The sequence below is a fragment of the Rhyacophila brunnea genome, unplaced genomic scaffold, assembly GCF_057557595.1.
Source record: "Rhyacophila brunnea isolate RB1 unplaced genomic scaffold, BYU_Rbru_1.0 scaffold_3, whole genome shotgun sequence".
NCBI lineage: Eukaryota > Metazoa > Arthropoda > Insecta > Trichoptera > Rhyacophilidae > Rhyacophila > Rhyacophila brunnea.
In genome coordinates this window covers 15,683,085-15,703,967 of record NW_028232965.1, presented here as the reverse complement: position 1 = coordinate 15,703,967, position 20,883 = coordinate 15,683,085, and the positions used below count along the sequence as shown (strand labels likewise).

Below are 20,883 nucleotides of genomic sequence, written 5' to 3'. Positions count from 1 at the left end.
TATAGCTTTGTGCTACACGGATATACAAGGCAAACAGATTTGCTGAATTGCTTTCGAGCAATGTCTTCAAGGCACGTGCTTTATAGATTTTTCACTTGTCATAAAAACAAAACGCTGCGAGAGATGAAAGTACGGCTAACGATTTATCCCGTTTTCAATTTATAATATTATAGATAAATATATACAAGCTTACCAAAAGTATTAATGTTACTAATGACAGCTTAGAAGTAAAAAATAATATGAAAGATTACACAGATTAAATCGTTATTGCCATTGGCATTACAACCCATTGAGGGTCTTGGCTACCCCATGGATTACATCCCTCACTATTTGACGTAAACTCCATCCCTTGTATTAGCCTCAGGAATAATGTCTTTCTACGCAGTCCAACTACTGTAGCTTGTCTCCCACCCTTAATTTTCTTTTCCGCTCTGTTGAAGACGGGTCGCTTGGGTCGTTGGTTGTTTGAGACATTGCCTGTACAAAAACTTGTCTCTCTTCCACGTTTGAGAAGGTAGGGGATCTGGTTCTTGGTAGTACCTTATTCGTTATGGTCCATCTTTATAGCATACGGTTTCGGGGACCTTCCTCGATATCCAGCTTTCTTTCATGTTTGTTAACCACATTACCCTATAACCAATCCATATGTTAATATGGCATTATTTTAAGTTTGTTTGAGAGAAGTAGTTTCATCTAAAGTACAATTCAATTATATTATTGTTATTATTATGTAATAAATTTAGAAAGTATTTTTACTATGGTTGTATTATTTTGGTTGGTAGGTACTGATACCTCCATGGTCTCGGCACTGCGAAAGAGGCTGGAGGAGAGTAGAGTGGCGGTAACCATTTTCTAAGACAGTTGGCAAACGTTTCAAAGGTACGTGTAAAGTAAAAATATGGTAGTTGACTGTGCTTGCTTAATTTATTCAGTCACTTGACGTAGTTTATATTAAGATATAAAAAGTTATGAGTAAAAATAAACAGATTACGACATCTTTATATAGGTATAACAGAGAAGCAAGGGATGTCTGAATGTCTGAAAAATAAAATATGTCTGTTTTATTGTTGGCAGGGATGGAATATTATGATGGGTGGAGAAAGCACATCACATGCCCTTTTGTAAACAACAAGTTACTATAGGCATGTTGAAGCCTGTTACGAAATTGTACTGATTAAACTGGTTAAATCTAAAATCATACGGTCACATTGTTATGCACAATATAAATTGTTTTGTTGTGCCAGGTTAAGTTAATACTCGTATATTAAATGTATACCCTTGTGGGTACTTATTTATGGAATCTGTAAGACATTCTGGTTGAGACAAGGCGGCAAAATTGCGAAAACAATTCAAAGCGAAAGCCAGATATCAACAGCAAACAGACATTCAAATTTAAATTCCATCATAAGAGAGGAACAAACTCGGGGATTACCGGTCGGCGGGAATTCCGTTGTCGCCACAGCCAGTGAAGGAAACATACGCGAATACATCCATTATCCAGGATCTAGGCGCTATCAAATATGGATAGAAGGCTTCTATGGAAAGGAAAGCGGGATGGCGGAAAGGGAGACCCGGCGGTGAGGGAGGGGCTCGGCTAAATGCTCCTGACTGGATGCTCCCCCAGTATTCGTCGGGCCGTACTATAGACGCGACGTACTGTTCTGTTCTGGCAGAGCGCTTTTCAATTTTCATCGCCGTTTTCCGGAACAATTGATAATTGAAAGAAAAATCGCGAATATACTTTGACAACTTTGGAGACCGGCGCGTATAAGATTGACGCGGATCCTAAGAAGGGGTAAGCAATTTTATTTTATGGTATCTATCTACTTAATTACCTGTATTTAAGAAGTATATACATAATATACTTAATTAATTCAACTTATTTATTATTTCACACTTATATAAAAATCTTTTAAAAAATTTATAATATTATCTTTGAACCAATTAAAACGTGAATTATAAGGAAAATGATGAATTTTCCGGTTATAAATTACGTTGGTACCTACCTAGTTTATATATTATAATATATCGGATGTTTTTGACATTTTAATCAATAACTATAGATTTTAATTACAACGTATACTTACTACAATTATTATTATGATGATGGTGTGTGTTTAAAATTATGTTACATTGAAGACATCGAATACGTACCTGCGTATTAATATTTACAAGGAAAAATATTCCAATGTATAATATTATTTAAATACGCATATACTTAAATCAGAAAGCTTATTTGTATGTATATTTATGAAATATTATTTGATACGTGTATTATTTTTCTATTCTTAATATAATATAGAGATTCGGTGTACTAAATAATGTATCAATATAAAATACTGTTATAAATGCAGATTTTTTTGCAGACGAAAAAGGTAAATTCAAATATTTTGTACATGCGATTTCATAACACGTGGGTGGTAATAATAAAAAAATGTATTTTAAACATAAAGAGATTTCAACATTAAAATTTAATGTGATTTTCATGGTGGGTGGAGTTTGTAATGGGGAATGAAAATATTTAAATTATATTTCGTTATTGAATAAAAATCTTACGGATTTTAATGTAAATCTAAATAAAGTAACATATTTTTACATTATGACGATGCATCAAAATTATATTTAGCTATCCAGTGAACGAGTCAATGTGTTATTTTTTCATTACTGTTTTTTGATAGGTTATATATTTTATTTTTTTCGTTATTTAAGTATAAATCTACATATTATATACGGTTATATTATAATCCAATATGGACCAATGCCGCCTCACGAAGGGGTTTATTAATATATTTTGTAATCTAATTAATGTAATCTATATTCATACATTATTATCGATTGAAAGTAATAATTATTACTAAGTATAGTCTTAAAAATATAATTATCTATATCAATTTTAGTTTCAAGTAAAGAAGTAGATGTATAACTTAAATTAGAGGATTGATTATTAATCATTAGCTTAATTCTTATTTGGAAAAGGAACATAAAGATTACACTACAAATAATCATTCTTTTGTTTTTATTTGTGTCGCTGTTGACATATTATATACTTGAGCTAGCCATTCTAATGACAATAATATACCTTCAAAATAATTAATCTTGGGCCATTTCTGGTGACATCAATGTCTCCAGCTGCAGCGTAGTACCACCGTTACGGTTTCCCAGATTTTCTTTGCTTTTGAGTTTCTTCGCTTTTGGATTATTTATAGGGTTATTGTGTTGATTATATAATGAGACGTGAAAATTCAAAGACAATTATTGTATTGGCCCGGTTACATCTGTTATCGTTAAATTTGTCGAAGTATTGAGGGTTGGTTCATAATGCTGTTTTTTTTTTTTTTTTTTTTAAATATTTATACTTTGTTTAACTATTTAGTCGTATGCAAAAAAGAAATTTGAAACTCGGCATTTTTTACAATTTAATTAATAGTAAAGTATTTTTATACTACATTTTAGTTTATAACCAATTAAACCACGCTCTATTGATTGTATAATAATTAGATTCGGATTAAAATTGAAAATTCTTAGTACAGTTGATTACATTCATTAGCTGATATTGAGACATTATTTAACAAGTTATTATTAAATATGATTCTCTAATAATTCAAATATGCTACGAGTATTTTGTCATTTAGAATCATAATAATTATTTAATAGTAAATGATTGTCAAATCAAATATTCTATTTGAATTTGTTACTATTAGTATGCCAGACAAATATTTGTGAATATCCCAGAATTAATGTTTATAGATAACATTGCATTTGCAACTAAGCGAAGCTATTCTATACACACGGCGGCTATTGACGGTAGTTTATCATATTTATGGATTGATGCAGTTAATTGTCACAATAAGTTAAGAGAAAAAGTGCTATTTTCAACAGGCCCTCTCTTAGCTATGTTAAAATTTAGAGCGAGATGAGATAGTTTTGACAGTTTATTAGACGGTTAACTTATCGTAACAACTATAAAACCTCAATACATACGATAAAGTGATAATATTTAACACTTTAGCCATCGATAACTGCCTTGTGTAAAGAATAAGTCCCAAGAAGCTATTTTTATTTTTGTAAATCATACTTGTTTAATATCTCGTTATTAAAACTAAAAGTTGAAAATAGGCTAAAAGTTTGAAAAAAGGTTACCGATTCCTGACGTAAAGTACCAAAACTATAACTTTCCCATATATCGCAAATAATAAACAGCATATGTACCTATTAGTGTAATATATTATCTCCGGAATTGTTGTTTATAATATAAATTACCTTCGTAATGACCCAACAGGTATGAGAATTCATTGTACGTGAGTCACTAAACATAACACAAACGTGCAGGGTAATTAACAGAGATTTGGGGGGAGGGGCACAAACCTGGTACCTACTAGTTTTTTTTGCTGTGATCACAAATAACCCTCCCCGGAAAGCTGTTAACGGCGGCTGGTGCAGATAGGATATTAAAAAACAGCAAGGGTAAACGCTCAACGGGTTTAGGCGTTAATATTTGTATGTTTCCATTCATATTCTCGGAAATTCTTATCAGACTTTTTTTGTAAGCGTGATATTCATACACATATAATATACGAAATAACAAAAAGGTAACTACGTGTAATATTTGGGTCTATTATTTCGCGATCATATTTGAACCTCGTAGTGTAACATATTGAATGTGTGCAGGAATTTGCATTGAAAGTAGAAATCGAAGTAAGCGAATCGTACCGATTACTGGATACTTTTTGTTAAAAAATAATTAAAAATGTGCATAGTACCTATATTATTAATTAACATAGAATTTTTTCATATATCGTCACCTTAATATTAAAACCTCGTAAGTCTGTTTGTGAAGAATGTTGAGGGGAAGGAAAAAACGTAAAAAAACTATACTTTAATCACCTCTCTAATCGATGAATCTGCTAACACTGGTTGTGACATGCGAGGTTTTAATTCCATGTTTGAAACCACGATACCTGTAGTTTTTAAAATTGGACAGCATATTATTAGTCTTGAGAACTGAGGTTTTGATATGATTTTAAATATTTCTTTGTTTAAAATTTTGTCGAACAAACTTCATTTTTCCATAATATCGGACTTACAAGGTTAAGATTTGTTAGGATATATTTTCTGTAATCAAAATTTAGATAACTAACTTATAATTTTTGTACATTTTAAAGCCACCTAACTTGCGAGGAACACAAAGACATGACACAGATATTATGAGGTCACGAATTACTAAGAGCCCATTTAAATACATTCAAACTAACGGATGATGGCTGATGTACATGTGACGGCAACATGTCTCAATTAGTTTGGCATATAATGAACAATTACCCATTACCCATTACATGACTGTCGGAGCTCTGTACAAACAAGACAATTACGAAATTAGCCTTCAAAAACCTCTCGAAATACTAAACAATAAAATAACACAAGAACACTACACTCTGGCCATTAAAATAGCGAAATAAGCAGAAGAGCGTAATAATGACACGTTAAATACTTACTACAGATAGGTACCACCTAAAATTCACAATGTAAATATAGTTTTTTTTTTTTTTAATTTTTTCACTTAACCAAACACTATAACCTATTAAAATGCAAAATGTGTAGTAATAACAGAACCATTTTGTATGAAAAAGAAAGGTACGGCTCATAACAATTTTAAAGAAACTGCCACTATTTAATATTATGTACTTACTATTTTTTTTGTTAATATTAAAGTATTTCACTATATGTATTTATTTATATTTTGAAGAAGATATTTCATTTATTATAAACAATAATATTTCTAATAAAAATATGTATTTATAAAAAGGCAATATTTTCATAAACTATATAATATACATCCTATAACAATTTCTCACTATGATAGCAGGTAGGTACCATAATATATTTTTGCAAGGCGTGCTTGTTACCTAGTAGCAAGCATATTATAAACTGCTGGATAACACTGCATATTTCTCCAGAAAGTCGAGTAACTCGAAGTAGAAACTTATTGCATAATCGGTACAGTTCCTCTATTGTTTGAATTTTTAATATACGTTCCATTCACCAATTTCAAATCGTGGATTAAGCTTGTTCATATTATTCACACAGTTCGACTGCACGATACATACTTAGTTATTATAACTAGAATAGGTATACCTATCTATTGTACCACTGTGATATTCCGATGAATAATAATTATTAAGTATATCTCTTTTATTTTGTTAACTGTCAATTCATGGCGGAACTGCATTGTATTGTTGTTTTTATTTAATAAAACTATGTTGAGTTGTAGAGTTGAAAATGTCCCACTGAGGCGGACGAAACCGGTCCTAATATATTAATTAAAGTGGAATAAGTACTGCGTTTTATTAAATAAAAACAACAATTATTATATCAGCTAAATAATTATTTGGCCTACACAGACAAAAATAAATTTTATATACCTGGTTGAGCTTTTTAAGTGGACTGTAATTATATTAAGGGATGATGAGGAGGTCGGATCTAGAGGTGGGGGCGATGGAACACTGACCTTTGTGATGATGTATGATGGCTCCGTGGTCTGGTTTCAACTTTCGCTCGCGCGGTATAGTTGTTTTGGGTCACTCGGTTTGCACACTCCCGCACTCTGTGATACAGTTTTATGGATTATATGTGAGGATGTATGAATGATGATGATAGTTAATGAATGAGTCTGTATCTATTGAGTCAATCACTTAAGCGACGGAAAGCTATTAGAAGCCCGCACGCGTCCGCTGTCGAAATGCAACTCAATGTCTCTTTGCAACACGGTCTCTCATGACGCATAATTGCTTATACAATGTCTGGTGACAATAACACTGGGGATTAGGAGGTGGGTGATGAGATAGGGAATGAAATGGGAATATAAATGGCCCAACCAATACCTATTTCAATTCCCGCGTTTTCGGAACTGCTAATAATGAATTCTTGTAAAGCGTCAATGACATTGAGCTACTTTACAAGCTGCTAGTCGGCGAGTTTAAAAGCGGGCGAGTCAGCTAGTGCGATTGTGATGATGACACACAAAACTTTCCACTAGCTCAGAAGCCAACAAGCTAGCGAGTTGAAACCGTCATTTTTGGTACTATTTGACAGGACGTATTGAGTAGTTGGTTTTTTTCCCGGCAGGTTCGCCACTATCACTCTACTGCGCAGACGCAGATCGGCCCACACGCCAGCGAGTAGCGAGTAAAGTAGCCCGGTTTTCAACTTTTCTCGGTAGATTGATTACAATCTGCTTGTTAGCTGGTTCGATGTTAACACTGGGTGGTTTACAAGCAGATTGTAAATTCGCCGGTTTGTAGCTTGTAAAGCAGCTCAATATCGTCGACGCTTAATTACCGTATTCTATCCTGTCCTTATTTTCAGGTAGGTACTCATAAAATTATTCAACAGTAAAGTTACATACACCTACCTACTAAGTCTTTGTGACATATTATTTGTATACCTAGAAGACAGAAAAGCCAAAGTAAATAATATGTATTATGGGTGCTCTTTCATATTTCAAATGCATGATATATGAACATATTAAATTTAAGTATCAAACGGAGATTTATGTTTTTTTTTATTTTATAAATAATTAGCGTCGTGAAAATTGCGCGGTTGGCCGGTCAAAATCGAAGCAATCTACAATATCCACCTTGTCGAGTAGTTGTGTACACTTTCCTACTAATATTCTTATTTTTTTTTTACATTTGCCACGGCCTCAGTGGTATACTTAGTAGCGCACTCGGCTGTCAACTAAAAGGTTGGTGGTTTGAGATCGATCATGATAGTTTTTTGTTTTTCGATTTTCAAATTGGATGGCGAAATTGCTGTAAACAAGTTTCACTTCAATAATTTATGAACAATTAATATTAATAGTTACATAAAATTAGGCAACCGCATGATAGAAAGCATCATGAAGCACTAAAAATTTATGGTTGATATGAAATAATATGAAATGTTATCATTATTGTGATATAAATACGTAATCAAATACCTACTCACACAAATCTAGCGACGTGTATAATTGAATTTATAGAAATCTTACTGCTTTAGCGAGCAATCGGCGAGATGTGATTTTTAATAATTTGATTTAAAAAAACACCCCCTTTCCCAGAAAAGGTTGTTTTCCTACGACAGATCTTATTAGAACTTGTACTCATAGCGGAAAATGGTGAGCGCGCTTCTCATTTCGTGTTTCCCGCGCTTATCTGTCTACCAACTGTTTTAGGCGGGAAAACGCTGGCTAACCAAAATGGCGATCGTTATCCCGCTACGCTTTCAGCGTGTTTTCAGGCTACGTACCTATGTTATTTTGAAATCCTACAATCATCTTTTAAGGCATACTGCTTCAAACAGAAAAGAAGTTGACTCTGATCACAATAATAATGTAGTACCTATTTGTTATGTTTTCAATGATAATCAAAATATATGAATCTATTAACTCTTTAAGCTACGTATCAAGGTATCCAGTTGCTATGCAATAAGAGTGCTGGATTGTTCTGCTATGTTAACCCATCGGGGTCAAATGGGGATTATTTATAAACATCCTACGCTATAACTTTCAATACACTGAACACAATGATCAAGTTAAAAGATGTACTTTTCCTCTATGCACTTAGGAATTAGGGATTCGCAAAACATGGATATTGGTTGCTTATTATCTATGGATAATATTGTCAGATGTGAGGTTATTGTATTCCCATTTATGCAACACTAGACCGTCCCCAAATTTTAAGAAAATTAATTGTCGCTGCCTGAGTACATGTGTACTGAATTACTATTCGACAGTTTAAAACATAGATCATCATCATCATCAGCCTGAATCTATTCACTGCTGGATGAAGGCCTCTCCAAGCTGATTCCACTTCTCTCGGTCCTGTGCGTTGCGTTGCCACGTACTTCCGCAGAATTTTATAATTTCATCGATCCAGCGACCTCTAGGTCTACCTTGCGGACATTTTGTACCTATTGGGTACCACTGGATGACTAGATTTGTCCAACGATTGTCTTTCTTCGAGCTATGTGTCCAGCCCATTTCCATTTGAGGTTTTTAGCGAACTCTATTACATCGCAAAACCTTGTCTGTTTCCTAATCCACTCATTCCTCTTTTTGTCCTTTCGCGTTATGCCCATCATGCACCTCTCCATACCAAGTTGCGCTACTCTAAGTTTCTGGATCTCTCTTTTACTTAGGGTCCATGTATCATACGCATATGTGATTACGGGAAGCACACACTCGTTGAACGCTTTGCGCTTTAAGAACAGTGGGAGGTCACTTTTGAAGACATTATTTAGGCGGCCAAAAGCACCCCAGCCCAGCTTTACTCTGCGAACAATTTCATTAAATATACATCCATCTATTTATAGAACATATATAATATATTATAAATATATATAAGTATATCCAATTTAAGTTAATATAAATAAACTTATGAAATAAAAATAAAATAAATATACAATAGTGTTTCCAAGAAGTTCTACAGTAAAGCCAGTAAGGTTTTAAATGTAATGCGGTGAATTGACGAAACTGTCATGTACACGGTAGACCGTCAATACAATATTGAAAAATAACTCTACTTACCTTCATATATATTGTATACCTGACTTAAATACACTAGTTTTAGCTACCCTACGTTAGACAGTTACTCGAGTATGAAGTTGAAGCGATTATAATATGTCCAACTTTAGCGTATCGAAAGGTTACTAAACATATCATATGAATATATTATTAAATCATAATCGGTACTTTGAAATATATGTTTACGTGGAACATTTTTTGTCACGCTGGGTATTCAGAATATTCGATGACGGATTTTCAAAGTAAATTAATGAAACATCTATTGCTGTCATTCGCATTCATGGAGGTACTCGTCGGCCAGTGCGTAAGGTGTTGGCCTTTCATCCGGTGGCTCCATGTTCGACCTGGTGTGAGGTCACAATATATTTATGTGATTTTATAAAAGCTTAGGTGTTTGTGATTGTTTCAATTATATTACTACACTAATATCATTACACCTTATAACCTGTGGTAGTGCTAAAACGAATAAGTATATCTGTTTATATCTAGATGATAAATACAAAAAATAGATCTAAAATTTGCGTACCTGTATAATAAACTCACATGTAGAGTAAGTAAGTTATATCAGATTATTTATAAATTAGTTATAAAATGAGAATGATATTTCGGTTTTATGTATTTTTAAAACCATTATTAAAAATTTCTATTACAGGTAACTACTTATTTTATTATTCTTTACCAAATAGCCAGTTATGCATCATATTCCATACGAAATACATGTAGATTGTACGTCTTACATTTCACCATACACAGTTCGCCGTGAGCTTTCTTATCGGAAAAAGATGACCGTATACTATATGGTAAATAATCCAGTATATCGGCTATTTTCAAAATATGATTGCCGCTGGCTTCTTGTAAACTGACAAGAACCGTGTTTTATTAAGAAATGAATTGTATGTCAGTACTATACGACCCAAAGAGGTTGGACGGTCTTTAATATACATTTAAAAACATTTTACGATGAAGTGTGATACGGCAAACTGCATACGTATAAAATTCCGGAAACGCATTTATCATTGCGAAGGGTGACTTTTGGAAAGAGGTAGGCTGTGGAGATCTGAGAAAAAGAGCACACATGTCAGACATACTTACGAGAAATAATAAGATAATACGATATTACTACTAATGAATAAGTACACACTAATGATAACGACACATTAATTCAATGAAACTTCAAAAACTCACCGATGACATAAAATTGAGTGATGAGTTATGGATTTTTCAAAACATGTATAATATACATAAAAAATCATTAGATAAAATTTATTTTTATTTTTAAAAACAATCTATATTTATTAATATGAGATTAAACGCCATATTAAATTATCAAATTATTAATTATTTTGGACAAAGTGCAGTCATAACAACAACTTTATGCGCGAAGGTTTTAGGCTCTGCGATAAGAATCTACCATAGTTCATACAATTCGATAGACTGACTGAGGTTACGTATCTATACGAAAAAAAATTACAATTCCTAGACAAATAATCCGACATTTATTTACGTCATGACAGATGGCACGCTGTGGTATTTTTTTTAAACCTTTGCAGATTGTTTTATAATCTGTATAGTACATTCCTACATAATATATCTATGACATCTGTCGTTGGCAAATTAAATTATTTTTATTGAATATAAAATAATCAAGTGATTCTATAAATATGTTGATATGCATTTAAAAAATATTTTTCTTAAGAAGGTAGGCTTTAAATAATCGTCTAGTATGGAGTCTTCGCCACTGCCATTTACTCTCATAGGTTGCAGTACCAGGAATCTAGTACTAACTTAAACTTGTAAAGAAATTTCTATATGCATTTTAATATGTAAGTAAAAAAAATAGAAAATCAATGTTTGGGGCCGGAAAATCTCTCCATTTGAAATACAAAATATTCATGTAATTAAACCAGTCGCCAAATCAAGTTAATTCTTTTTATTGGGTAATAAAAAGCAAATTAACGCCAGGAAGTAAAATTTTCCAATAATAATTCCAGTTGTTATTACTGAAATTTGTTCGTGATGGTAATATTGCCAACAATGACGTTGAAGAAAATCTTCTTTTATAGAGACGGAGCCTAAATATATAAACGTGAAGCTAAAAGGGTTACTAAGGCTAATGGTTAAAATAACTGTTTTCATTTCCCATTGCAGGTTAATTTACATATATCAAGTACGCTCTTAAGTTTATTTGGCAGACTTGCACTGAGGTAACAACGCATTCCGTTTGTGTTACAACCGTAAAAAAAATGTTCAAGTAAATCTTGATAATATACCATAAAAACAACGCACCATCCTGATTATGCCACCGCGTATGAATATTGTCAATGCAAAGGATATATTTAATAAAAATATATAACCGTGAAAACCAGTTGCCATAAATCAAGGCTTTGTAACTGGACATTCATGTCATAAAATGCAGAAAACACAAAGCGCGCCCAGTATTATCATATATTACCAATATTGAATGCGCGTTTCGTTTACGTGACAAATTTTAATATACATTATGATACAGACATCACTTTTGAAAATATATTCTTTAACACGTGTTTAAGTTTATCCTGTATTTATTCACACTCGAGATTTCAACTATGTTACAGCCTTACCTTAAGTACCCACATCTCATTATGTTTGTGTTCCCTCACTACTAATTTTTCATTTGATCGTACTACTTTGTATACGACCTACCTCTTTCTCGTCGGCGCATTGTTGGTTCCACTGAAGTGTTACGACCAAACACCGAAAACGCTCACTGAGCAAAAAAGTAGCCACATAAAAATGGTTTGGTTAGGGTCCGTTTTGAAAAAAATATCTATAATAATATTTTATAAATAAGAGGCGACGGTAGGGGGTGGGGTTAAAAAAATCAGCATGTGCCACTGACTTCCACATTTAGCCCGCCTACCGCTTATTTGACACTTTAATGGCCGACACTCGCACTTTTACAGGTATATTCTTCATACCCAAATACTTCGCACTTTGAGTCTGGCAATAAACACCTGGCCTACAGGTATAATTGATCACCTATGAGTAATTGCAAGTGGTTAACGAATGCACGTGGCCCAACGGTGATAGTTATTAGGATCGTTAGTGTTCGTTTTTGTCATCATAAATAATATTAAAGCCGATCCTCAGTAATTGACGAAAAGGAAAGATAAGTAAAATTGCATTCACCTAAATAATTTATATTTTTTCCATCCTTGGGCGGGGGTCCGAACGCAAAACCCTTCTACCTACCCCCTTGTGTGCGCGCCTGGTGGACGGTGTTGAACGACCCAACACCAAAATAAAATACCTTTGCTATGGTTATTACACTTATATCATAACACAATATGGACAACTGAGACATGTATGATTTAGAATGGTTATGATCTGCAGATATCGCCAAAATAAGTCTTAAATACTTAAATTCATAGATTTCGATTTAATGTTTTTAAATTTGATATTTCACGCATATTATCAGATCAAAACAGATATTTTAGAATATAAAATTTAGCTCTAAATACCCGTGGAAAGATAATCATTTGTTAATTTAATGTAGGCAGCCAAAATAATATTTTGATCATTATTTTTAAATTACATTCTTACATTGGTTATGTAAATATAGCAACAAAATTCAAACCAGAACGCGAGCCGTCATTTAGTTGTCGGTATTGCCAATAGATGGAGAAAATTAATTACTGACACAATCACACGTAGGTATACAATAAAAATACAAATCTCTTTATATTATATAGAGTCCAAATTCTTTACGCTCAATACTGTCCATAACGCATTGTTATATTATATTGGTATGCCATTTTTATTGCAGTTTATTGTATCCCTCAACTGTGGTTATCGCAACTTTAGTATTCTTAAAAGTAGAAAGGTACATTGGCACCAACATACATAATATGAAATTGGAATCTTAAAACAAACGAAGAAATTAGGGTATGTTGTATAATATACTTATGCGTACGTGTGTGTATGTGTATCCAGCTAGTGTTACAGGAGGCATCGTATCGTAAAGAAAATGTGAGACAGGTGCGCACCCTTAGATAATAAAATATAACGTAAGGTGTTTGAATAAGCTGGTTGTGTAAACGGGGCAGAGAAAACTACCAGAAATATTTTTATGATGTAATAAATTGCGCAATAAAAATTTGCGAAACTTTCATACAAATAAATTAATTTTGAACATTATATTGATAATAAATATTATCCGACCAAGATATGCTTACTTACTGTTGTCTGAAAGTTAGGAGATTTATTTATTTAGCTACGTATCTTTCATACTAATAATTCGCGGAAATGATAACTCTGGACGTCTTGGTAATTAATACCTGTTGACATGTCAATTCCAGATGACTATCTTAGAAATCGGGGGCAACTGTTGTTTGTACTTCCAAGATTCAGAAGTAACCTGCTATTGGTAATGACAAGCAGGAGCAATAATTTATTGTGGTCAACTAAATCACTATATTATTCCACTGTGTATGTGGATGCTGTGTTATGATGTTTGTATGTATTCTTATTATACTATTTTTGTATACAATTTTGAATTTGGTAAACCTATACATTTTAATTTAGTATTGATTTATTATTTTGCTAACACATGAAATAAAAATTCAATAACAATCATTTAAATAGGTACCCTTAATCAAAATGTTGTAAAAATTAAGCAAATAATGCCTGCATACGTACATGTATTTACTGGCAGTAATAGTGTGTAAATTAAACTATCGCGATAATAACTGTTTACACGTAAAAGTGATGACTGTTACCCCAATATCATTCTTCAAGCGTAAGCGAGACGTGATATTGTCATTGTATGGTGATATTTCACTGGTTGTGAAAAATGATATACGTCAAAATGCTTTGCGTGGTGTAACTCGAATTTTTTTCCGGCAGGTTCGCCACTATCATTTTAATAGACGCATATATCGTATAAGTTCCAACTATTGCGTGAAGTTTTAGAAGCTGCTGATTTTTTTTTGATCTATCCATGTAATCTTGCAACTTGCACGATAATACGTGTTTACACGTGCATTTTATTGTTCTGGCGCAATAATACGTACCTACTGCCAACAGTAAATTCATGCACGTATAAACGATTAGGTTATAAAGTTGTTTTTGATAATTTCACAATACTACTTGATGACAATTTGAATATTAGACGATTTAAATAAATCTTTCTAAGTGAACTAAACTCGTCCTCCATAAAATTACGAATATTATCAATTCGATGATGTATTTAATTTTAATTGTGGAAGGCTTAATTAAAACGGAGAGTCATAACAGCGAACGGGTGCTACTTTGGTGTGAAAAATCAGCTAACGTCTCGAGTTCTCTCCCATCGTACAAAAAATCTGATGTCGGTACAAGACGCTCTGACCAATACTGATCTATGAGTTGGAGTAGTGGACTCTCACTGGATAAGCATGTGCTCAATATATTCAAGAGGAAGGTACTGCTTATGATATATGGGCCCATACTAAAAGGAAGAGAATGGTGAATTCGGCAGAACTTGTAGTTCTACACGCTCTTCCAAAAAAATCTTCCCATTCGTTACGTTTGGTAGACTCCGATAGACGCGCCATGTGGTAAGAATGGACAGAGCTTAACCGCTGAGAGGAATCCTGGATACTAGAAGTTGTCTGGCAGGCCCATACCCTGGTTGTTGGACAGTGTCAACAAATATGCTAGAGAGGTCGATACAGACATCTGGAGGACTCTGGCTCAGGATAGGGGGAGATGGTGGAAGCTATGACCAGCCCTGAGTTTTAGAACCACTTATAATGATGATTTATATACCATGTTATTCTGACTTCATTTTTTATTTAAAAAAAATAAACAGCTCAATATTCTATTTACGTAATATTGAGACAAGGTTTCTTATTATTTTAAGATGGCTGTATTACTAGACAATGTTTTTATATTATTTTGTATCTACCATAATAATGGTATATTCCTTAGTATCTGACATCTGTATATATTTCATTAAAAGCTATATAATAAATGTTACCATTATATTACAAATATTTGTATGCGATCCAAGTATGTATATAAATTTATTAAAAAAAGGGTATATTCGACGTCTCCCGAGTAAAAAGTAACTGAACGAGTAATAACATTTTTGTCGCATGAAAAAATAGAAGGCTTGTTTACTTCATTCTTTATACATATTTTTATTTTAACATATATAGTTATACAATATTATTACCAAACATATAAATATTGCTGATAATTACAGATAAGAAAACATAATATATTATAATATAAAATATGTGTAATAGTTAGTATGAGTCTAAAATTCTTATTATTTATTCAAAAATTTATCAGCGGATACAAATAGACATATTGTAAACAAATTAGAAATAGTACAAATAAATATAAAGATACATTATTATGTGGTAGGTAGAAAGTAAGTCAACCATCCGTCAAATTTATTTGATCCATGTTCAGGTTTAAAAGCTTCATTGAAAAATTAACGCATGCAATTAATAATAAATTAGTCTATTCACAAAATGCGTCAACGTGAAAACGTAACCATAAAGCTAGATATTGAAGCGTGGTGACCGAGATAAGTGAACGCGATATCCATAACAATTATCATAATATAACATGTGATATGCACACTGTACGCATTTCTACTCCCATAGCAATGAGATTTCGCGAGACACTTGCTGTTACTAGTTTTGTACCACTAGTGTCGTCGCGTTCTATACAGCACTGTACAGTTCAGTTCTGTACAGTTCAGTTCTGTACAGCACACAAACCGATACCTCTATACTTTAAGGCGGGTCTCGTGGTGCAGTGGGTAAGGCAATGGCCTTCCACCCGAGAGTTCTGGGTTCGATTTCCAGAAAGGACACAATATTTATGTGTTTTTCTCAAAGCCTGGGTGTTTGTGATTGTCAAAAAATTACTAACAACCACCTTGTACGAAAAAGCAAGGACATGGTTATTAATAATTCTAAAATAAAAATACCTCGATACTGCAATGACTGACCAGTAAGTGGTTATCAGTGGCTATCTTATATGTACTTGAGGCATATTATATGATTCTTATTCAGATTCAGAAAACTTAGACAGGAGGGCAGGTACGCGGTAATAGAAACTAATGTGATGTCGTTACGCAATATGTAAGAATAAGTAAGTGCTGTGCTGACAGCTTCTGTGTTTTAATTGTATTATAGGGTTACTGTCTCGTCTCGTTAAAGTCTCGAAATTGCAATTTGAAAGACATCTGACATTCTAATTTATCAGTGAAAAAGCATGGTAATACATGTTCTATCTATATATTGGATGACCTTTAATTTTTCTAGCATACATATTTATATATAGACACATAATCCGTTGTTTATTCTAAATACATAAATTATCGACTAACTTTCGGCAGCAACCCCACGAATTATAATAACCCGTGTTTTCAAAGATGTTTTTAACCACCTTGGCGGTGAGGTACTTGCACGCCTACCTATTACGTCCTTTTCAAAAGTGTCAGGGTAGTCTTAGTGACAGTACTTAATATAAAACCATAGCATGTTAATAGGATTGTGTAAGGAAGAAGTTTTTAAGGGATGTTATTTTATCAAGTATATTTTTAGTGTATAAACTTTCCCTATTTTAATTATTTCTATAAATTTAGATATTTTTTTTATTATTTAAAATGGTAGCTTTTCGTTTTACTATAAGTTATATTTTTTAAGTCGTTAATAGATTATTAACAAAATCCCAGGATTTTGAAGTCAAGAAATGTAGTGGGATCCGAAAGTATCGATGAAGCATTAAACTCTTTTGGCACGGCCAATTAATTTGAAAACAACGAAAAAACCACCTGTAAATCATTGTCAAGGGTGAGATTTATTACAAAACGAATGAAAATAATCGCCCGCGTTACTAGATATTCGCAAAAGTTGCGGAACAAATAATAAATCTAGGACTCAAAATTTGTGAATCTGATTCGGCCATATTTCATTCTGATATCATGCGAAAGCCTTCGCTGGTAATATTAGATTATGATTAAAATTTTGCAAAAATGATTTTCGTCTGCATTTTACAATGATAATAATTTATCCCCCCGTTGTAGATCTAGCTGACAAACGCTTAATTAACAAATTGCCTTCAGCGACATCCCGTTATCCGACTGCCTCACAAACTTGTCTTTTAATTATTTTGATTCAATTCGCGCCCGCCAGGAGCCGCTCAGAGACGAACTGGGTGAGATATAAATAATGGGAGAACATTGTTTAGAAATATGATGGGGCCTGGCAACAAAAGTCAGGCTAGGTACATATTTGCGAAAATTTATTTCGGTACATTTTCATTTAGACTACAGTGTTGTTTCTTATGATACAATCAGTGACGCGGTAAAACCTCATATTACCTGAAGAAAAAGAAGATTTTTTTTGTAAATTGTAAATTATTGTACTTGTTAACTTAAATCTTCTTATTTACCATCTTATATCCACCATTACAATGAATTTATACTACCTACGTAAATGCTATTAAAATTATTAAATATGGACAACATTTTTTTTCCTTCTATTAAAAGTAATGTATCTATTGTTACGTTTCTAAGACGACGCCCTGAGATGGTGTCTGTTTTTTATAATGATGCTGTGTAGGGCAGTTTCAATGATTAAGAGGTATGTTGGAGAATGGTTTTTTATTTGAAATATTACCTACAAAATAGCTTAATGAGCTTACAATATTCAAGCACGTATACACTGGGCAAGCGATAATGACCGAGGCGGAATCTGGATGATCTAGATATTGACACCTATCGAATTGCTTGGTATATGCAACTTGCCGTCTTGGAATTTTGCCAAGTAACTAACTCTCTTAAGTAAAGGGTTTGTTACAGAAATTTCGATATGAAGAAACATAAAATAAAATTTAATATTATTAAACTAAGCTCCAGCTAATTCCTGGTTATGAGACTGTCAAAAACCAGTTATGGCATGTTTCCCGAAGGAGACGTGTCAATTTATTAGATGTTACTGTTATTATGTTTATATGGAGAGAAAATTTGTCTTCTCTATTGAAGGTTGGCGATCGAATTTCAGTATTCTGGATCAGTCGTATCAGATTATCAATGTGTGGCGATCAACAAGCCCCATGAGAACCAATCTGTGTCAGCACAAATCCGTGATAGGAATCTTCTCAAATTAATATCATTTAATTATTTTTATATACATTTTTCACAAGTCGTCAGCGGTATCGGTTAATACTCAGTGAGAAACATAAAAATTGAAATATAAAATTGTCTATCACATGAATTTCACACGAATCTAAGTAGTTACGAGTTACAAAGAAGAATTTTACATCAAATAATATAAATTATGATCATTATGCATTTCTCGGGCCATCAGCCAATACTCTATTTGGTTGACCGATATTCGTAGGATACTCAGTGTCAGGAGTATTCAATCACGAGAGGCTCAATATATCTTCTTCTTTCTTCTTCGGCCATATTCGCTCTTAATTAGAGAATATGGACACCACGCGGCGCCTCCAAGAATCCCTGTTGTTCGCCAGTCTTCTTGCTTCGTTCTAGGTCAAACCAGGATCCCGTAGCTCCATCGTATACACTATAGATAGTATTTAGCGGCCATCCAAGACGCCAGAATCTGGTCGGCTTGAAGAACAGGCAAGCCAGGTGGAGGTTCTCTTCTGGCATCCGCAGCACGTGGGCAAGCCAGGTCAATAAATAGTCCATCATTATTGAATTAAAATGTCACTCCGTATCGTTGCGTCTAAGGCCGATTATCTCATACCACTTTTCATTTGTATTGTATAACTGTCACTCGTCGTCATTGTGCCTCGGGCTAAAATATATTACCTTGCTGTTATCTTTTATCATTGTAGCATTGTATCACTGTACTTATGTGAATCCGTCAAGTCGCTCTCAACAATCATAACTTCAGTTATTCACTCATAGCCTCAGCACACCGTCATCTATTCAATCCAAAAATGCATTATGTTACAGAGCGTACCCAAGATTTTACAGGAATTTGCTGTCCTCATCTCTCCATAGATTACAAGTTGGAGAAAAAGTATATTTCGCATTACGAAAAATATGGGTGAAACATGCGGCGGTTCCCTCTTTGATCGTAGATATACACCCGATTCTCTTTTTGCACGGTTTCGAAATAACACGGTTTAAAAAAGTAGCGATTATTTTTATCAAACTAAAAAGAATAATAATACGTATGTATGTACATATTTATCAAAAAATTGCGTTGCGATGGCCCGCACGCCACTGGTGCATACATATGTTGACACCGGATGCCGCCCAGATATACATTCATACATACATGGCGCCACTAGTCAGTCACTTTGGGTTCGATACGAGAGACGTGCCGCGTGCTTCAGCGTCAGCGTCATTAAATATTTCCAGCGATGAGAGTGATTTTTCGCCACCGAGAAACAGCAGTAAATGGGCACGTTTATTGTCAAGTAGCGACACTGAATGAATATATTTCTCTCTTCTAAATTTAATTTACATCGAAAACTATGTATTTTTATCTATAAATATCTTTATGCACTTATAAATAATAGATAAATTGGGAATGGGACGATTGGCCTCCGGACGATTGGACGCCGCACTGTCGTAGACACGTGTAGACGAGGTATTTTAATCAATTTCTATCTACTACTTAGTAGTTTGAATTTATTTTACTCTTAACATAATGTATTTTTTTATCGCGGATTGAGAATTACCATGCCTAAGGCTTTATATTAAATAAAAAACTCTTTTTTCGTTGGAACTTCAACATATGCACGATTAAATCATTGTTTACGTCTGCATATTTACATTCTTACCAACTATTAAATCATAATAATATAATCATTGAAGTGTAAATAATAACATTGAATATATTTTTTTAATGTACCTATAAGTACCTAACGTCTATTTATTTTCGAATTCCGTGGCGTCCAGTTGTTCGGTGCCAAATCGTCCTAGACCCGATAAATTCGATTTATTTGTGAGTTCAAGAATTTCGTATTTTGAGTAAGTTGTTTTTAAGTAATGGAACCTATCTACCATTTTTGTATGGGCACCTTATCTTTTTTACGCGGCTTTGTTTTGCACGGTAGTCCTTGAAACGTATCCCCCCGTGCTAAAAGAGGATCGGGTGTACGTTCTTTTGATTTAAATTTTCGTCTTAAAACCTCCTTATTGTTAATGTGATAAATCGAGGAAATCTGTGTCGTATGCCGATATAGCCACATATAGAAAGGTCTCAGTAGTCTGCTGTACTGTTAATAATTTAAGGTCCAGCTTTCGATTCCACAGTTATAAGGGCATATTGTACCATCTGAATGTCCTTCATTGAGTTTTC

General features: G+C 33.4%; 1 protein-coding gene across 1 annotated transcript in view; it reads left to right on the top strand.

The window, feature by feature from the left end:
- The first annotated feature begins 1,746 nt into the window (after nt 1-1,746).
- LOC147067949 (Ig-like and fibronectin type-III domain-containing protein 1) overlaps nt 1,747-20,883 on the top strand; it is a 164,067-nt gene continuing 144,930 nt past the window's right edge. The window contains exon 1 of the mRNA XM_085952552.1: nt 1,747-1,795. The gene's annotated coding sequence lies outside the window, so the exon portion shown is untranslated. The remainder of the gene's footprint in view (nt 1,796-20,883) is intronic.